Source organism: Pleurodeles waltl, chromosome 10 (assembly GCF_031143425.1).
Source record: "Pleurodeles waltl isolate 20211129_DDA chromosome 10, aPleWal1.hap1.20221129, whole genome shotgun sequence".
Taxonomy (NCBI): Eukaryota; Metazoa; Chordata; class Amphibia; order Caudata; family Salamandridae; genus Pleurodeles; species Pleurodeles waltl.
Window position 1 is genome coordinate 66,483,988 of NC_090449.1, and position 15,953 is coordinate 66,499,940.

Genomic DNA, 15,953 nt, shown 5'->3' on the forward strand with positions numbered 1-15,953 from the left:
TTGGTCTTGAGAATCATCAAAACAGTCATCAAGATTGCATCATGTCCTATTTGCTTTTCTCTATACAAGAATATCGTCTTGGAAGAACATGACATTTTCTCCATCTTTAAATAGATTGCACATTAATCTGTGCAACAAGGCTGCCACAGATGTTAAGTGGAGAAGACCTCTGCAGAAACAATAACACCCTATAGATGTAAGGAACGTAGTCAATTTCTTGGTTTTAGGGTGCCAAGCAACTTGATAGTAGATCACTGTCAGATCTATATTAGAGACTCAAATGTCCCATTGATTAAGGCTAAGAGTTAATTTATCTCAGGTAGAGGACATTTGACAATTACAATACTTTTATTGAGGGCTTTCAAGTCCACAAACAACCTCACCCGGCCATTGGCACTCTGTGCTACAAGCATAGGTGCCACCCAATTAGAGGATTCTACCTGCTCTATTATTCCAGCTTCTTCCAACTTTGTCAATCCTTGTACAACTTCTTCTCTTACTCCAACAGGAATGCTCTTTACTTTAAGGCACAAGGTTGAGCATTGTATATTTCAATAATTGTATGCACTAAACAATTGAGCATACAGATTTTCCCACAAAATACAGCAGGGAAATTTTCCAAAACCTCTCTACTGCTATTTTCCCACTTGCTCACTGACAATACTGGGTGGTCGCTACTGGGAATGAATATCATTCCTAATTCTCCTTGGTCCCACCAGCCTAAAACTGATGGTTTTCTGCCATGTACAGCTTGAAATCTGCTCTTCTCCCTTTAAATTCAACGTTAAGAATCCTGTAACTAAGCATATCTATGGTTTTCCAATAAAAACTTCCGATCTAATATCCGTATTCTCTAGCTCCTCAGCTGATTCACTCACAAACAATTCTTTCTATACATTCATATTAGTTATTGAATATGGGGATCCTTAATCTATGACGATGCTCATTTTTAGTGCTCCGATACTAACATCATAACTTGGTTTCTTCCTTGCTACCCGAACTTGCAGAACATCTGTAACAATCAAAACAAAGCATCATATCACACACACAGATGACAATACCCTGGACTTCTATTCACTGAAGTAGGGGCACAAACTAACTAAAACTCTGCTTGCTGGCTCTGGCTCCGTGATAATGGTACTTACTGTGTGGCGTATAGCCTCACACATTATAATTATCAACAACATCAGAGCAGACATCTCTCATTTGTCTCCGGAGTTGGCAGTTCTTCACCAAGTCCTCAAACCCACCTTCGAAGGCTGCAGCAACTGACCCCTGGAAACATTTGCCACTCACTTGAACACCAAATGTGCTCTGTTTACAGCTTGGGTAGATGGTGGGCAGGGATCATAGGAGGGGAGATTGATTAATGAGTTTCATTGATTTGGGCATTCTTGCATCCCCTCCCTCCCACTCCTCTGATTCAGAGGGTCTTCAGAAGATCGGAGAGGGCTAGAGGTGTTGTGTCATTCTGGCGGCTTCAGCTTAATTTCACCAAATCTGTGCAATGGCAATGCTTCATTTGTTTCAAAATGCCACATTAGTTTATCTCAGAAAATATCTATATATGGGGAGACACAAAGAGCTGCACCCTTGCATACATTCACTGTTTCCAGAGGTGATAAGCTTTGTACACATTCTCAGTGAACATGGAGGTTATGGCAGTTACTACAAATTCCTCCTCTATCAGTAACCATTGCTTACCTCTCTGTACTCGGCGGGTTTGTAGGAATTAGGCTTTGAGTGTACTTGTATTAGACAAAGGTGTGACGCCGCAGAGACTTTCGGCACCCCCCTCACGGGCCTCGATCGGCTTGGCGGTCCGCGTTTCGGGCAGCTGGTCCTGCCGTGGGCCCCTTTTTGGGCCGCAACCTGCTTTTTGGGCCACAGCGTGGTCCAGGAGTCCTCTCTTGGGCTCTGGGTCACGCCGTGCTCATTCACGGCCACCATAGTTTGCTCATCTGCTTTCTGGATTTCTTTTTCTTCTTTCTTTATCTTTTTTCTCCTTCCCTGGCCATATTTTCTTCTTCTTCCCAGGAGTCTTTTTTTCCTTCCCTGCATGCATTGCTTACCACCTTTTCTACTATGGCTATTTTTCCATTCACCTGTATGTGGCTTTCACAATCCAAGATGGTATCTTTAGTTCTTCCTGCATGTCATTTCCTGTTTGTCAGTAGAAAAGCACAGGTCTTCTGTTCCTTGCGTTGCAAACACTTCCGTCCTGGTGGTGCTCCTCGCTCCCGCTTCCTATGATTTGGACCTATCCTATTTTTTGCCTGCAGTTTTGTTGTTCCTGATTCCTTATTTTTTCTTAGTTTTTTCCTTTTGCCTCTTTTCAGGAGTTCCTGTGATCTGAGTTTTTTTTCCCCAATATTGTTTTTCTTCCTCTGGGACTCCTTCTGGAGGTTATCGCCTGCTAGGCGTTATACTGTCAGCACCACCGTGGCTACTGGAAAGGGTCGACCCTTACCTTGGGCAATCCAGAACAAGCAAGAAACCAGGTGGTGCCCCGAGACTGGCAGATTACAGCGGTAAGAAGTGTGCAAATCGTGACAAAAGGAAGTAAAGACTGGAGTTGAAGAAAATCAGCACCATTTTGTAAAAGACTTTGGTGGTCATTATGACATTGGCGGTGAGTGATAAAGTGGTGGTAATACCACCAACAGGCTGGTTTTAAGTACCGCCAAATTATGACCATGGCGGTGATACCTCCCATAGACAGCCAGTATACCACACCAACCGCCAGGGCATCAACACCACTAACCACAGTGGTAGCTATCAACAGCCAGGCGGAAGCCAAGGTACCGCCCACCATATTATGACATACCAAACCACCAGGATTTCCGGGGCGGTACCAACGCCATCAAAAGCCTGGCGGAAACATAACACAGAAAACAAAAGACTCACTAACAGGTACACAGAGGACTCTGTCGCCGCCATGGAACTGCAACTTCAAGCCTTCCCGATGCTATTCTACACCCTGGCCCTCATGGAACATCAATGCCGATGAAGACGGTGAGTATAGCCACCTAGCACACAAGAGAGGGAGGAAAAGGAGAGTGACACACACGCACAACACACACCATTCACACACACACCATACAAAGAACCAGCAGCAGAGTTAAACCAATGTCACAGGACACACATTAAAATAAAACAAGGACCACCATGAGAATCAGCAAACACTGCAATTTGATGGCAACAGCCACAATATTGTCCATTCGAATCCAAATGCAGGCGACAATGTGCAGAATGGGCCAACGGCCAGTCCAAAGTACACAATGGCCACATGGCCACAGGGCACAGTCCAAGGCCCAACTTGACTCCTGACAACTTCCGGAATCTACTGTTCAGTGGCATCATGATAGAAATGGGCAGGCACCTTAGAGGGAAGGGGGGAAGGGTGGGGAGGCACCTCAGCTGAAGTGAGGAACTTGCCTGCTGGTTCTGGTGGGAGCTCCATACCCATTTGTCTTTGGTGGGGAGAGCAAGGCCACAGTCCCCGAATTAGGGAACTTGCCCACTGGTTCTGGAGGCGAGGGCTGCTGTGCCTGTGCTGGAGGTGGGGGCTCCTTGCCCTCTGCTGGAGGTGAGGTCTGCTGTGTCCTTGCTGGGGGTGAGGGCTGCTGTGCCTGTGCTGGATGTGAGGGCTCCTTGCCCCTCTGCTGGAGGTGAGGTCTGCTATGCCTGTGCTGGAGGTGGGGACTCCTTGCCCTCTGCTGGTGGAGTGGGCCTCTTGCCTTTCATTGGTGGTTGAGTGGGGCTCTTGCCTTTCATTGGTGGTTGAGTGGGAACCTTCTCTTTAATTGGTGATTGGATGGAAACATTCCCTTTCTTTGTTGGTGGAGTGGGAACCTTCAATCTCTTTGCTGGTAGAGGGGGATCCATGCGTCCCCTCTTGTGATGGGTTCCCTTGGCCTTTGACATGTCACTTGTGTCCTTGCCTCCAGGACTAGGAGGTGCCTCCACTGTCCCTGTCTCCTGTTCTTGCTTTTCACCAACCTAGTCCTCCCTTTCTGAGCCGAAGGTGTGCCCTCAGTAGGAGTGGCAACCGTCACACTCTGGTGCCCCTTGTGCCAGCAGCTGATGATTTGATGGGAGCAGTGGCAGACTGTTTGGCTGAGGTGCTGGGCTGGGTCGTTGGGACCCTACTCTTACGGGCAGGATGGTGCTGGTGGAGGGGGGACAGAAGAGGTCAAGTTGGGCAAGGAAAAGCTTCTTAGGGACGTTGGGGCGGGATGTGGGAGGAGGGATGGGAGTGAAGGTTGAGGGAGTGGTTGTCGGAGGTCTATGTCTGCTGGACTTGTCTGTCTCTTGGCTATTTTTCGTGTTCGTAAAGGGTTGTTGGTAATGTGGGTGGGTGTTTTATAGTGCTGTGGGTGGGTGTGGTGTGTGTATTAGTGTCAGGTGTGTGTTTTTGGTATTGGCCAATGTTGTGTTGTTTTGTATTTGAGTGGCCATTCTGATTGCACCGGTGTGTACCGCCAATGGTTTACTGCCGTTAAATGTCCACCTTGGTGATTCGTGAGTCATAATGTGGAGGGCATTGATTTGTTGGGGTAGTGATGAGGGTTCGTACCGACAGTTTAACACTTACCTATCCTGGTGGATATGTGTTTGTGGCAGTATTCTGTCGGTTTGGTGTGTGTGTCATAATATGGCGAACGAATGGTTTGCCTCTGCGACCATATGTTTTGCGGCCGTCACCGCTGCGGTAAGTGGGATTTACCACCAATGTCATAGTGAGGGCCTTTGTGTTTTTTGAGGAAGCACTCTGTGAAGGCAAAGAACAAAAACTACATTGTTCATGATCTCTGAACTCTGTCATTTGGTAATAGCAGGAGCCAGCTTTGATTTTGGATATAACTTCAGTCACGGTCCACAGAATTCTTACTAGGCAATCAAGATACTTAGTTGCTGCATCTTACATCTTGCTATCTGAAACTCACAACAACTTGAGGAGAGTTGCTTCTGCGATGCTTCAAATTCAGGAAGCAGCCACTACAGCAAACTACTTTAAGGATGCAATTGTACTAATGAAGTACAATTCAAACGTTCAAATTTGGAGACTATTGAGTTTCAAAAAGTTGTGAGCTGGAAATCAACATGTACTTCTGTGTGTTCTCAATGAGAACCACGTTATTTGTTCTCATTGCAATTAGATCCTATCACATGAAGCTAGCAGATCTTTCGAGCTCAAGAGATTTCTAATGCTCAAAACATTGCACATATTGAGGGTCATTCCGACCTTGGTGGGCGGCTACCGCCGCTCGCCAGGCGGAAACCGCCATGCGGCCACACTCACCCGGCCCCCATTCCGACATTCCCGCTGGGCCGGCGGGCGCAAACAAAGTTTCCGCCGGCCGGCCCAGCGGGAATGAGGCCGCAACATGGGAGCCGGCTCCTAATGGAGCCGGCGGTGTTGCGGCCGTGCGACAGTGAAAATCTGGCCGGGCCCTGTTAGGGGGCCCCTGCACTGCCCATGCCTGTGGCATGGGCAATGCAGGGGCCCCCAGGGGCTCCAGGACACCCCTTCCCTCCAGCCTCTTCCTGGCGGTGCAAACCGCCAGAAACAGGCTGGCGGTAAGGGGGTCATAATCCCCAGGGCAGCGCTGCTTGCAGCGCTGCCCTGGCGGATTATCAACGCCGGGGCAGAAACGGCGGAAAACCGCCGGCCCCGGCGGTGCGACCGCGGCGCTACCGCCGCGGTCGGAATAGGGAAGGAAGCACCGCCAGCCTGTTGGCGGTGCTTCCGTCATTCTTGCCCTGGCGGTCTCGGACCGCCAGGGTCAGGATGACCCCCATAGTTTTTAAAGTATTGATAAATCAAGGAGAGTGATTATTGTAAGCAGCAAGGTAACACAATACTGTTTCATGTTCCATATTTCAGATTTTAGATGCTTTAACAAGAAATGTAAATAACACACATGAAGATTTGAAAGTGTGACTATTTTGAGGGTGTGACTATGCTTAAAGGCAGCCACTCTTACGGTAAAATCAATACGAGGACTGACTTCAAAATACTTAGGACATTAACCTCTTATCTCTGTTTTCAGTTTGAAGAAATACTGGCTGTTCAAATTCACAAAAGAGTCAGAGATAATCTGAATGTATTTGGCTGCATATACATATGCATGTGGGTATACGTGTATATATATGTATAAAATTGGATGCATATAAGTCAGGAGGCACTAATAGTCTTATATGCTTTAAATAGCAGCTATATTTTAATGAATGCTGCTTTATTCATTGTTATAAAATCTCCCAGGCACATATGATAGCTAGAAACCCGTTGTACCTTGGAATTTATCAAAGTTTTAGATAGGATGTGTTGACAGAACTCATGCCTCATTTATTCAAAAGTACTGTGAGAGCCATCTGAATGTCAAGGACCGAACCCTGCAAAGGTCTCTCAGGTTTCCACCTTGCATGAGTAAAGGGTGAATCCTCCCTGAAGCCGCAGTGCCACTCTGCACTTGATTTGCACATGAGAGGTGTCACGTGTCTCCTTAAGAGGATCCCGGAGAGGAGGAAAAAACACAAGGGCAAAAATCCTTGAAAGCATTCATATCGATTCTTGATTGCAGATGATGGACGATACAAGGGTTGATTCAGAAGACAACAAAACTACCCACAAGAAGGGTGGAGAAAGAGCTAAGCGTACGATCTTCAGAATTAGAGAATTCACCTAAGAAATCCAGCTCCAGAGAAACACAACAAAAATGATGGACAAAAAGCCTTCAAAGTAAGCAATGAACGTGGCAAAAAATAAGGGAATTAATGTGTTGTGACACACCCATCTCAAGGCAAAACTTCCTTATATGTGGTCTAGAGAGGACATGACATCACATGAGAAGAGGCAGCCACTGTTTTAGACAGGGAGCCTCAGGCAAGAAAAACTGGAAAGATGATTACATTGGATAGTCAAAGATTCACAACTATACATGCCTTTATCTTTAGAAGAATGGTGCTTCTTGTGCACAAGAATAACCCCATATTTGACCTCCTTCTTCCTTTCTGTGTGCCTGCACTCTGTCCGCCACCCTCCCAGTCTGTTGTTTCACTATGCCAGGGGCACAGCCCTCCAACCAGTCACAGAGATGAAATCACTGACAGAGGTGCATGGGAGACCATGCTGAGTCTTACGCTGAGCACCAAGCACAGAGATGCATTGCCTTCTCCATAAGTACAGAAACCCACAAAACACCTCTGGTTAGTCACCTGGGTACACATAGCACTGAACAAGATTGTTAATCCAGCATTGTTTCCACTTCCCATACCTTCCAGGCTGAGGAAACATTCCACAATTTGGCTGAGAGGTGCACATGCCACTTTTACTTTGACAGGAGCAGGCACCAGCATCATCCTGACCATCTACTTCTAAAGGGACTGTTGCAACCCTCACCGAATCACAAACAGGAAGGGACAAGAAATGGGCACCCCTTCTCGTATTTCTGATTTGGAAAGGAATGTATCAATAGTTTATTGCTGCAACGATGGCCACCTTTTTTTTGTTTAAAAAAAATGTTTCACGTTTTGGAATGCAATCATAGGGACGGTGGTCTGCTGTCTCTTTCAGGCCACCATCCCTGTGACTGCAGCCAATCAGAGATGGTCACACATTTCGACCTCCCTAATGAATATTAAATAGGCAGGTCGTTCGAGACTCCATTGGATTTAGTATTTATTAAACCAACCTATCATTACTTAGACTGGTTTGCAAAATATTACAAACATTGGTGCACTAACTGCAACCACTTTTTGCAAAAGGAAAACTAGTACATCATGCCCGGAAAGACTTTTAGAAGTGCAAGTTAAAAGGTTGTTGTTTCTTTGTGGCAGAGAGAAAATGTTATTGATGTGCATGTTCTAAACTTAGCGTATTTCCCCCCCTTAACAGCCTCCTATTTATACATTATTTTTCTGCCAGTCTCATTTATAAATATTTATTTTGCTAATGCACGTTTCCCTGTGTAGGAAACATCAATAAAGCATTGTGCAGAACAAAATAAATAGAGCTCCTGGAAAGGAGAATGTTCTTCTGACAAAGGCTTTTAGACAAGGAACCATGCTTCCCTGGCACACAGGAGTGGTTTGTGTCCCCCAGTTTATAAATAGGGACTTCTGGCAGACAGCTGCTTGGCCTTTACCCGAGATAACAGGGTGGTATGGCTGTCTGAGAAAAACAAGGCAGGCTGTGCCCTTTTTTCTCACCTGACCTCCCTTTTGGGCGGAAGTGCCTCACGTTTTTTGTTTTCATACACTGGTGCTGTGTGTCACCACTACACTCGTTGTCTAAACACAGACGACAAAAACATCCGGATGGACAGAAGGCGAGGACCAGAAGATACAATGATACCAAGCAAACGAGGGGGAAGGAAGTTATCACTAATGCCTTGTGCACTGGAGAACAAGACTGTGCTCTACCTGCCAGGGCCTGGTGGAAACAGATGCCATTTTCATTGTTGGCTCATGATATATTGTAGCTCTGTTGCTAACTACAAACAATGAAACATATACTGGAAAAAGACTAACCACAGCTAGCTGAGAACCATGCAGACCAACTAAGGTTGTCACCCCAGTCCATGATGTTAGGACACCACATTGTAAGGTGTTTTGGGGCTTCTGGGGTTTTAGTCTTCAGATAGCAAGTTTGAATACACTTCACTATCCATCTGGCAAACCCATTTTGTGAGATAGGATTGCCTTTGTGAGATTCTAAAAATGCTACAAAGAGTTGGTTTGATTTCCTAAAATGTTTTGTTCTGTCTATATGGTACATGAGAACCCTTTTAACATCGGGGTGTGTAGAGCTCTTTCAGCAACTGAGTCTGGCTGTGGAAAGAAGACTGGCAAATTCCACTGACTGATTGATATGAAAAGGTGAAACAACCTTTGGTAAGAATTTTGGACTTGTACTAAGAACTAATTTGTGTTTATAAATTTGAAAGAAAGGTTCTTCTAAGGTATACGCTTAAATTTTGCTAACTCTTCTTAAAGAAGCGATTGCTACTAAGAAAGCCACCTTCCACGAAAAGAACAGCAGAGTACAAGCCAGCATGGGTTCAAATGGTGGCCTCATACGTCTTGTGAGTACGATGTTAAGATTCCATGCAGAGCTGGAGGAATTCTAGGTGGAATAACTCTTTTAAAACTCTCCATAAAGGCTTTTATAACAGGAATCCTAAATAGGGAAATGTGTTGTCTGTTTTGCAGGTAAGCAGGTATAACTGGTAAATTAAGCCTAATTGAGGAGTGTGCCAGATCTGCTTTTTGTAAATATAACAAATAGCAGACAATATCTTGTACTGAAGCCTTAAGTGGGTTCACAATAGTAGACAAACGTTTCCATTCAGCAGAATAACATTGGCTAGTTGAGGGGTTGCGTGCTTCCTTTAGAATATCCATACATTCAGATGGAAGTTGTAGTATCCAAACTCTATGACTTCAGGAGCCAAATTGCCAGGTTGAGAGCGCTGGGATTTGGGTGTCTGATTTGACCTCTGTTTTGAGTTAACAGATCCGGTCTGTTTCGGAGCTTGTGATGTGATTCGACAGACACATCCACTAGTATTGTGTACCAATGTTGATGTCCCCATGTGGGAGCTATGAGGATCATAGTGCGTGTGGTTTGTTTCATTTTTATTATCAGAGACGGAATGAGTGGGAGAGGTGGAAAAGCGTAAGCAAATATCCCTGACCAGTTGATCCATGGATCATTGCCCTTGGCTTGAGGGTGTGGGTACCTGGAGGCAAAGCTTTGGCATTTTGAGTTTTTTTCTGTGGTGAAAAGATCTACATCTGGCGTTCCCCACATTTGAAAGTATTGTTGAATTACTTGTGGATGAATTTCCCATTCATGGACTTGTTGCTGCGTCCTGCTTAAGAGACCCGCTAGTTGATTGTGTATCCCTGGGAGATATTCTGACACTAACTGAATGTGATTGTGAAGGGCCCTTTTCCAGACGGTCGGTGCTAAAAGGGACAATTGAGATGAGGGTCTCCCCCCCCCTCTGTTTATGCAGATAATACATTGTGGTCATGTTGTCTGTCCGTATTAACCCTACCTTGTGTGTGATTTGTGTCAGAAAAGCTTTCAGTGCTAAGAATACTGCTAGTAATTCCAGGTAGTTTATATGATAATTCTGTTGCTTGGAGCCCCATTACCCTTCTATAGTGAGGCTGTTGAGATGAGACCCCCCCCCCAACCTATTAGTGATGCATCTGTTGTGAGAGTGGTCTGAGGCAAAGGTTCTGAAGGGTCCGTCCCTTTGATAGGTTGGTGTAATTCCACAATTGCAGAGAGCAGCGAGTCTGGCGGTCAAACAACACTAGAGACTGAAGTTGACCCTGTGAATGAGATCACTGTTGGGCAAAGGCACTGCTGTTGTGGTCGTATGTGCAGTCTTGCATGGGGAACGATGGCTATACAGGAAGCCATCATTCCTAATAGTTTAATCACTAGTTTCACTGTGTAAGTATGATTCTCCTGTAATTAAAAGATGAGATTTTGAAAAGCCTGAATCCTTATTGAGTTTTGATACACTAATGCTGACTGGGTGTTTGGAATTGCTCCTATATAAGGCTGTATTTGTGATAGTTGGAGATGAGATTTGAGGTAATTTATTGTGAATCCCAAATTGACAGAAGATTGACAGTGTACTGAGTGTGTTCCTGACAAGTTTGAATTGTATTGGCCATCGAACATATATATATATATATATATATATATATATATATATATATATATATATATATATATATATATATGTATATATATATATATATATCACACTGTGCAGATTCTTCCATGCAAGCATAGGTACTTACAAAGGGTCCTGAAATCCTTTTTAGTTTTAATGAACACCACAAAAATATGACTCCTTTAGATGCAAAGAAAATATACTATTTTCTCTGCATTACCATATCCTGGAACATGCAAAAAGCATAGAAGGCAGACTAATACAAGCATTTGCAATGTAACAGGTCTCTCATTTGTGAGAGGCAGAGCTATTGGCATAGTAAATGACAATCGGCCTCATTATGACCTTGGCAGTCACCAGACCGCCAGGGTCACGGTTGGACTGCCTCCAAAGTGGCGGTCCGACCGCAAAATTACGACCGTGGCGAAAGGGACACGGTCGGACCACCAGCACCGCCGGTAATCCGCCAGGGCAGCGCTGGGGATTACGAGTCCCCTTTCTGACAGCCTTTGCATGGCGGTAGCCCTGCCATGCAAAGGCTGGCGGAAAGAGGGTGCCCTATGGGGGCGCCTGCACTACCCATGCACTTGTCATGGGCAGTGCAGGGGCCTCCATGGACAGCCCCGTCACGCTTTCCACTGGCCGAATTACTGGCAGTGGAAAGCGCGACGGGTGCTGCTGCACCTGCCAACCCGCCACATTGGCACCGGTTCGATTACGAGCAGCGTCAATGTTAATGCCCTGTTCACCACAGGGCTGACGGGCACAAACGCTGTTTCCACCTGCCGGCCCTGCGGTGAACTCCTAATAGGGCCGGTGGTGTTCAGGCCGCAAAGGTGGCCTGAGGGCGGTACGAATTTGGAATGCGGCCTCCGCCGCCCACCAAACTCGTAATGAGGGCCAATGTCTTTTACCTATGTGTTTTGGTTTGGAATGTAGTAGAGTGTACTTTTAAAAGGATTTTTGCAACCCTTACCGAATTGCAAGCAGGAAGGGACAAGAAAGGGGCACCCCTTCTCCTATTTCTGATTTGGAAAGGAATGTATCAATAGTCTATTGCTGCAACGATGGTCAGCGTTTTTTTCTTTAAATTTTTTTTTCTTCCAGTTTTGGAATGCATCATGCAGGCCACCATCCTTGTGACTGCAGCCAATCATAGGTGGTCACACATTTCGACCTGCCTTATGAATATTAAATAGGCAGGACGTTCTGCGACTCTACTGGATTTAGTATTTTGTGAACCAACCTATCAGTACATAGATCGGTTTGCAAAATACTATTCCATGCGCAAAACATTGGTGCCCCAACTGCAACCACTTTTTGCAAAAGGAAAACTAGTACATCAGGCCCAGGAAGTCTTTTAGAAGTCCAAGTTAAAAAGTTTTTTTTTTTTTTTTTTTTAAGGCAGAGGGAAAATTTTATTGATGTGCATTTTCTAAACTTAGCGTATTCCCCCCCCCCCTTATCAGCTTCCTATTTCTAAATTATTTTTTGCCAGTACAGTTTGTAAATATTTATTTTGCTAATGCATGTTTCCCTTTGTAGGAAACATCAATAAAGCATTGTTCACAACAAAATAAATAGAGCTCCTGGGAAGGAGAATGTTCTTCTGACAAAGGCTTTTAGACAAGGAACCATGCTTCCCTGGCACACAGGAGTGGTTTGTGTCCCACAGTTTATAAATAGGGACTTCTGTCAGACAGCTGCTTGGCCTTTACCCGAGATGACAGGGTGGTATGGCTGTCTGAGAAAAACAAGGCAGGTTGTGCCCTTTATTCTCACCTCCTCTTGGGCGGAAGCACCTCGCGTTTTTTCGTTTTCATACACTGGTGCTGTGTGTCACCACTACACTCGTCGTCTAAACACAGACGACAAAAACATCCGGATGGACAGAAGGCGAGGACCAGAAGATACAATGATACCAAGCAAACGAGGGGGAAGGAAGTTATCACTAATGCCCTGTGCACTGAAGAACAAGAATGTGCTCTACCTGCCCGGGCCTGGTGGAAACAGATGCCATTTTCATTGTTGGCTAATGATGTATTGTAGCTCTGTTGCTAACTACAAACAATGAAACACATAACCGCAAAAATGACTAACCACAGCCATCTGAGAACCATGCCCACCGACTAAAGTTGTCACCTCGGTCCATGATAGGACACCACATTGGTAAGGTGTTCTGGGGCTTCTGGGGTTTGTTTTCATGAAATTAATTAGTTGAACACACATGATTAAAAAAAAGCATTAGTAAAACAGGCCTGTTTTTTTGTTGCAAGTATATGAAACAAAAAAGAGAAAAAAAAAAAAAACATGCTGCAAGCTACGAGTTAGCGCCATGTGCTGATAATAACATGAAAAAAAATTAACAACGCAAATAACCACTATATATATATATATATATATATATATATCTCACGGTCTAGATTCTTCCACACAAGAATGAGTACTTACAAAGGGTATAGAAATTATGTTTAGTTGAATGAACACAACAAAAATATGACTCCTATAGGTGCAAAGAAAATATACTATTTTCTCAGAATTACCATATCCTGTAAACATGCAATAAGCATAGAAGGAAGACTAAAACAAGCATTTGCAATACAATAGGCCTTGCATTTGTGAGAGTTAGAGCTATTGGCATTGTAAATGACAATGGTGGTCATTACAACCCTGGCGGTCGGTGTTAAAGCGGCAGTAAAACCGCAAACAGGCCGGCGGTCAAAAAAATGGAATCATGACCATGGCGGAAACCGCCAACATAGACAGCAACTTTAACACTCTGACCACCACGGCGGTAAAAACAAACAGCGTGGCGGTCACCGCCAACAGACAGGCGGAAGACAATGTACCGCCCACAGTATTATAACAGGCCAATCCGCCATCTTTTCCGGGGCGGATTCACCGCGAACAAAAACACGGAGGAAACAGGACTTGGAAGTAAAAACGCTCACCTCTACACACGCCACGAGGAACCAGGACGCCATGGAACCTGAACTCCATATACTACCTGCCTTTGTCTTCCTGCTCCTCTACCAGAAGCACGAACGCCGGGGGCGAAGACCACGGTGAGTACTGCACCTACGACACAGGGGATGGGGCAGGGAAAAGAGAGTGACACAGACACGCAACACCCCCACCCCCACCCTCACACACAACAACATACACACTAATACATGCTGCAACATTACATTTACGCCCCCCAATCCCCCCCGGAAGAATGCAAAGACAAAAGGAAATGATTGTAACAATTGTAATCAAATCCAGTACACATAAATATATATACACTATTTACAAATATATACAACAAGAATCCAAGTCCAGATACTGCACCTATATAGTCCGTGGACCACTGGGCCCAAAATGCATGGGCGAGGCCCACACAAGATACCCGATCTAAACAGAGAGAACACTGCTGGGGCATCAGATAGAAATACAACAGGCACCTCAGGGGGGAAGGGAAGGGGGGCACCTCAGCAGGATGAGTGCACAACGCCACATCCACGAGGGGGCTCCATGCCCATTGATGTATCCTGGGGAGTGCAAAGCCACAGTCTCACAAGTCTCTACAGTGGGTGGTTTGCCCACTGCTGCATCCTGGGGAGTGCAAAGCCACAGTCTCTCAAGTCTCTACAGTGGGTGGTTTGTCCACTGCTTTATCCTGGGGAGTGCAAAGCCACAGTCTCTCAAGTCTCTACAGTGGGTGGTTTGCCCACTGCTGCATCCTGGGGAGTGCAAAGCCACAGTCTCACAAGTCTCTACAGTGGGTGGTTTGCCCACCGCTGCATCCTGGGGAGTGCAAAGCCACAGTCTCTCAAGTGGACAACAGTCTCCACTGGTTCTGGAGGGGGCTTTGTGCCCAGATTGCTTCATCCTGACAAGGACTGAGGTAGTGGATGCCTTTCTCCACTGTTTCTGGAGGGGGCTTGGTGCCCAGAGTGCTTCATCCTGCCAAGGACTGAGGTAGTGGATGTGAATCTCCACTGGTTCTGGTGGGGGCTTGGTGCCCAGAGTGCTTCATCCTGCTCGTGGCGGCCTCAGTAGCGGCGGGGGTCAGGGCGCTCATTGGCCTGCGGGGCTGGTGGGTGGCTCAGTTTGCGTGCTGGTGGCTTCGATGTCCTTGGCAGCCCTCTGGTGGCGGTGGTGTCCTGGGAAGTGGTGCTAGTGGCAGCGGTGTCCTTGGCAGCGGTGCTGGTGGCGGCGGGGTCCTGGGAAGCGGTGCTGGTGGTAGCGGTGTCCTTGGCAGCGGTGCTGGTGGCGGCGGGGTCCTTGGCAGCGGTGCTGGGGGCGGGCTTGTCCGCCGTGCAGGTTAGCGGCGACTTGCCTTTCTTTCTGTGCCCCCTCTCCCCCGTGGATGGTGGCGCAGCTGTCTTCCCACTCCCAAATGGAGTCCTGGGAGAGCCCTGGGTGGCAGGTGTTCTGCCCTTCTCCCTCCGTGCAGTGGCCAACTTCTTATGCTTCTGAGGTGGGGGACTGTCCGTGGTCTGGCTCCTTTGCACACTGGCTGCCCTGCTGTTTGGCGCACTCCAAAAGCCGGTTACTGCTGCCACCACTGTGCCCGCTGATGTGGTGGCTGAGGTGCTGGGTTGGGACCTGGAAAGGCGTGCCCTAGGGGACGGAAGGGGTGGGGGAGGTGTAGGGAAGAGGTCAACATTAGATAGGAAAAGCTTTTTAGACACACTGGGACGGGTAGATGGAGGGGGAATGGGAGTGGAGGAAGAGGTGGTGGTTGTAGGAGGTGTACGTTTGCTGACTTTGGGTGAAGGTGCATGGGCTGGAGGCTGTTGTGAGGTGGATGGCTGTTGGGTGGGTGTGTGACTGCGTTTGTGTATATTGGGAGGTGGGCTCACAGACACACTGGTAGAGGACACAGGGGATGTGTGAATGGTAGTGGGGGTGGCGAGTGCACGTAAGCGGTGTGTGGTGGTGGGCGTGCTGGTGATGGCGGTAGTGGCTGAGGATGTATTGCATGCAGGTGTGAGTGGAGACGAGACTGGGTGGGAGGAGGACGACGTGGAGGAGGGGGACACAGTGGAGGCAGTGGATGTTGGTATGTCTGCATGGGTATGATGCTTGTGTGAGTGCCTGTGGGATGTGTGGTGCTTATGTTTGCCAGAGCTTCCCTTGTGTGTTGAGGTGTGTGCATGCTGGTCTGAGGGTGTGCTTGGGATAGGCTGAGGTACTGGTGAATGGGTCTGGGTGGAGGAAGTTGGAGGGTGGGGCTGGACACAGGGACAATGGCTGCCATCAGTG